Below are 5,376 nucleotides of genomic sequence, written 5' to 3' on the forward strand. Positions count from 1 at the left end.
TGAAACGATGGAGTTTTACCGTACGTAAAGCATCTTTAATGGTCATCCAGTGTTGCTCAGGAATCGACCCGTGTTTGTTTCTGTTTGCCTGCCTTAACTGCTTACCATATGTTTTGCACAAGTTCAAAGACTGTTTAAACATAGCAATGGACCAACCATGGCCAGATTGTAAACTTGTCTTCTCCTCGCTCGTACTCGTCAACACACCTGGACACACATTTCAACTAGTTAATGCAGTGTACTCAAGCTCTTATATTTTCACAGACAGACGCTTGAAGTCTTTGTAAGCCCGATCAGAAAGAATAACTTCAATTTCCTCTTTGGATATGGTTAGATAAACCATTCTCATCTTCGTGTAGGTAGTTGTGTGAAGGGGGACCTACTCTGTAATTGGCTAGAGGCTTCCATTGAGGCCATGAAATTCTGCATCAACGTCTTCACATTAGCTCTACAGTAACCGAGCACTTCGTGAATGAACACATCGCTACAAAATACAGAGTACTGTTCCTAAGTTCTCCATCGAGTATGCGTTTTTCGGACCGTAAAAAAATTTCAGCGGTACTTCAATGGGTTCATATAAATACCGTCCGATTTCTGTTTTCCACCAGAGCGACAGATGCTGAAATCTTGCCCCCCTTTCATATTTGGTCGCAATAAACTCAGGAGCCCTTTATTTCCCATCAACCATAGGAAAACAATGCGATAAGAAATCTAATAGAAACGCTCTATGGCCTCATTGGCCACAATTTCACACGAATTTATTGCCTGACAGAGCGTCGGCCCAAACGAAGAGTAGATTGGTGTCACCACTAACGAGCCGTCTGCCTCTTCGTCCTGACGGTCCGAACTTAGGCAGATGAGAAAAGAATATCACAAAACTTTAGTTTATCAGGCAGACTTCAGTAGCAGTTTTCTTCATCTAATATATGGCGAGTTTTAAAATCAACAGAATAAGATGCTATAGTCGCAAGCTTCGGTTGCCCTGGCCAAACTTTTTCAACAACTATAGTCAACTGGTACAAGTGGAGTGGCGATCGTGTCTTTTGATTGGTGCATTCTTGTGATCATTCGGCAACCAGCGTGTGTGGGTATTATCCCTGTGCTCGTGTACGCGTGATTGTTCTTTGACTGGGATGTGCCTCTATCTGTTATTGTGTTGGTTGTGGCGATTGCGGCCTACATCTGACTAGTTAGCCTAGCGAGATGTTATCTCTGTGCTCGTGTACGCGTGATCGTTCTTTGACTGGGATGTGCCTCCATCTGTTATTGTGCTGGTTGTTGCGATTGAGGCCTACATCTGACTAGTTAGCCTAGCGAGGTGTGCAGTATTTCCAAGCTAGATAGACAGAATGCTGGCGTCATCAGTTCGGTTGTGTTGATCCCCAGAGTTTCAGAGCACGCCCGTTGCACGTATGGATCCTGACTGGACTATGCGGGTACCATGGGAGTTGAATTGGTGGCTTGACTAAAATAAGTGGAATGGAGTGGAGTGGTTGGGTGGCTTTCAATTTTTTAAAAACTCGATTGGGTTTCGTGGAGAATGACGCGTATGTCGTTTGTGCTCCGTGATTCGTACACTCAGTTCCATGCTGTCTGGCCTTCGTATTTGGCCAGGCATTCTGCACAGGGAATTCGGTGAACGCCTTTTGTGTGGTGTTTCGGTTCGACATGGTCCTTAGCCCTACGCTGTGTTTTGACTTTGAAACTTCTATATTATACACCAGCCAATTTCGCCCCAAACCTAGTGGTGATTTCCTAATCTTTGTCTGGACGACTTGAAAACAAGAGTTCATTTACGTTTAACCGACCAGTACAGTCCACTGTTATGCCAAAAAACTAGAATAGTTTGCAAAATTTCAAATTGAACAACTGAATGGACACATTTATCTCAGCGAAACATTGCATTACGCTTTCGTATATCACGAAATACCTTAGTGCGCTTAACCAAACCGCTCCTTCAACTAATGCTTGGGAAAAGCAGTGCCACGCCTTTGTGAGGTTTCTATATTTAGACTGCTGTTTTAAAGTGTCAGATGAATACCTCGGATCGGAAGTGAACTGCGTTCAGCTAGGCATTTGATGCTCACAGTTACTCTGTTGAAGACAGGACGGATGGTCGGAAATCTCAAGCCAAGTTTGGAATGGAAAAAAGTTCGATAGTAGTTTTGTTAATCATTTGAGCTTTCTTGATGCTTCCCAGTTCGCCCTCCCTCCTCTGTAAATGTTTTTAACAGTGTGAGCTGCACACCAGAATCGATCAGTATGAGCGACTCATAGAGAGACTGTGGATGAATATCAGACGATAGTCAAGAACATTGGGGACAGATAGATCTGGCAATGTGAAATTTCGAGACCAGGACTAAGATTCACAACATTCCGATTGGTAGCCGAAGGAGTAGAAATCGCCAAGCATCGCTGCGTGAAAAGAATGGGAAGCGTAGCACTGGTAAACGTGTGGAGAGCGGTTTTAGATCAGTCCAGATGAGGTGAGACAGTGTGCATTTTTTATTGGAATGGTTTTCTTCTAAAAGTACAGAACCCAAGGATAGTTAGTCCACTAAATCCACCCCTCAACCCTTGTCCAATTGTGCTTGCACCTCGCCCCCCTTCAACAAAATCTGAGAGTTAAACGCAGGAGGAATTTTCCATCGAACGCTAGGCCCCAAGATTAAACTTGATGACAAGCCACCCTATGTACGCTAACCAACAAACGGGGGCCTCAGACTAACAAGCACCACTGGTCAAATTAGTTATTCGCAAGAAATCTCACCGATGGGTTCTCTGAACAATTTACCGGTCAACCTGGTAAATTATTCACGTTACCTGACGAGTCTTTTATGTCAAAAACGAAACGTTGCCCGGCAGTAAACACACTGATTGTTTACCAAATCTCTCTGTAACTGGACGAATCTTTTTACACATGAAGAAGTGGAGTTCTCTTGGTTAGCGGTATTGCAGAATCTTGCGAAGGCTTTATTAACTAGCTGGTCACACAGCCTGTGACACCTTCTTGAGGTCTGCAGTAAAATATGCCTCAAGTAATTCATGGTGAACGGTAAATCATTTTCAGATGGCAACAGCGAATATGTGTGCCAGTCGGCGTCCGAATGATTAGACCTCAAGAGCAAACAGTCAATGATGGCTCTAGCTGATGGATCTGTTAGCCGAAACATGACTTGATTGAGAGAGATCATGGATGTCGTGAACAGCTCCATCTATTGTTCCGTAATTCAAGCATTGACGATACACTAGATACAATTACAGACGAGGCGGGCGTCAATTCAGGCAATCAGGAAATCCAATACAAGCAGCATGCACAGGAACGCAGGGAATCAAAACTGCAAAGTATGAAGTGTGACCGACCGAACTTCCGAAGGATCCGTGTCTGCCCAATAGAATGCCTGCAAACCTTCCAAGCATGGTCACTTTGGAAAACGACACCAAGAGAAAACAGTGTGCCAGATTCCATGGCGTTATCTAGACGCAACACACTACTCATGAGTTTTCAAAAAACCCTTTTTCAGTCCGCGAACGGCTTCGCAAATCTTAGGGCTCCTCAAGTAGGCGAAATCTCTGAATTTTCGTCTACATTTGTTCCAGGTGAATCCAACTTATGCCCTCAGTCATTCGCAAACGAACTCGGTTCTGACAGGAAACACAGCTACACTGAATCCAATCCAACCTCTAGTTCATGCTGGTCTACTTCAAAGCCGGATTCGAACACAAATGAGAGCATTTGGCGACTTCATTCCAATTTTGGTCCAAGGGACTCGGGGACTGCACCTACTTGATGAGCCCCAAGAAAGGTAAAACCGATCGCGAGCTGTCAAAAAGTTTTCAGCAATCTTACGAGCGTTGTGTCACACCTGGGTGCACCCTAGTATTAAAACACAAATAAATAGAAGCCTATATATTCATAAAGTAAACTACTCACAAGGTTGCTGAAAACTCTCCGACAACCCACGATCAGTTTCGGGCTTCTTTAGGCCAATCAAGTAGATGCAGTCCCCGGGTTTCCTAAACCTATATTGTTTGACTACGATACGGCCGAACACCATCATTCTTAACTGGAGTCTGCGAAAAACAACGTATCCGGATGATAGTGATGGAAATAGAATTTGCTGGCTTTATGATCATTTTGGGGCTTAATAGCTACAGAAACACTATCATTCGTAACTGGAGTCTGCGAAACACAACGTATCCGGATGATAGTGATAGAAATAGAGTTTGCTGGCTCTATGATCATTTTGGGGCTTAATAGCTACAGGACTCACAAAACATCATACGTTGCCCCGACGGGGTGCGGCACCGAATGGCGGGCAGTTAGTCCAGGGTTTATCAAGGATTGATAGATCCAACATTTTCCCAGGTCTCTTACTAGGTCGACGGCAAACTAATCCATTCCACTTGACAGATCTGATTTTCCCTAATCAGTGGATAAGTTTATTTTTCCAGTACTTATCGTGTAGTTTTTCAACTACTCATAATTCAAATAAACTTGTGGCGCCAGTATCTATTTGACTGCGCGGTTTGACTACGGCCGAAGCCGTTTATGCATTTGCGAAAGCCACTACTGTGTTGTCAAAATCGATTCATGCGATCGCTTAGCCTGCCTTGCGCATGTTACACGAATTGACCGACCAAATCGCTCAACGGTCCTCTAGATGGGGTGCGCCACGGTTTCCGCGGTTTCACTAACCGATCTTAACTGCCTGCTTCATTTTCCACGCTATTATAACCATGAAATTTGTACTGAAGTTTGACGAGCTTTCGAGAACTAATGTACGTTAGTGTGTTCTCGCTCAAATCTAAATCAGCGATATCAAAGAATAAGATGCACTCTAATCAATGTCATCATCATAATCGACAGCGTGACATCAGTTTTTAACACCGCTGCTTCAATGCCGTATGTAACCAATGTAAGAGTGAGTGAATTATCCTGTTTAGTATACGCAACTGACTTTACTGGCACAGCGTGACGTTTTTAACACCGCTGCTTCAATGCCGTATGTAACCAATGTAAGAGTGAGTGAATTATCCTGTTTAGTATACGCAACTGACTTTACTGGCTAGAATGCTCGGAATCCTAGGCGATAGATTTCGTAATTCTGAATAATCAGGTTATCTGTGCTACAAAAAAGGAACAGTTTTGTTGTGCCTCGACACAGTCTGGTAGAAGGTAAGATGAATTCGGTTATTCTAACCTCCGGCGGCTCAATATACCCATTGTAGTCATGACAACAAAGAAGGTAGCGAACAAAGCTCGTTTTCTGTGATTGTTCATCTTTGCGAATACATCACAAATTTATATGGTAGCAGAAATCACGTGGAAAAGGTTAAGATCGGGGCTACACTTTAGGGAAATAGAAGACAAAG

The 5,376-nt window shown here is 43.6% G+C and overlaps 1 protein-coding gene across 1 annotated transcript in view; it reads left to right on the top strand.

Annotated features, from left to right (window-relative positions):
- T265_05062 (hypothetical protein) overlaps window positions 1-5,376 on the top strand; it is a gene marked incomplete at both ends in the record, with an annotated part of 42,224 nt that overhangs the window by 26,404 nt on the left and 10,444 nt on the right. The window lies entirely within an intron of this gene.

Source organism: Opisthorchis viverrini (genome assembly GCF_000715545.1).
Source record: "Opisthorchis viverrini unplaced genomic scaffold opera_v5_87, whole genome shotgun sequence".
NCBI classification, from domain to species: Eukaryota; Metazoa; Platyhelminthes; class Trematoda; order Opisthorchiida; family Opisthorchiidae; genus Opisthorchis; species Opisthorchis viverrini.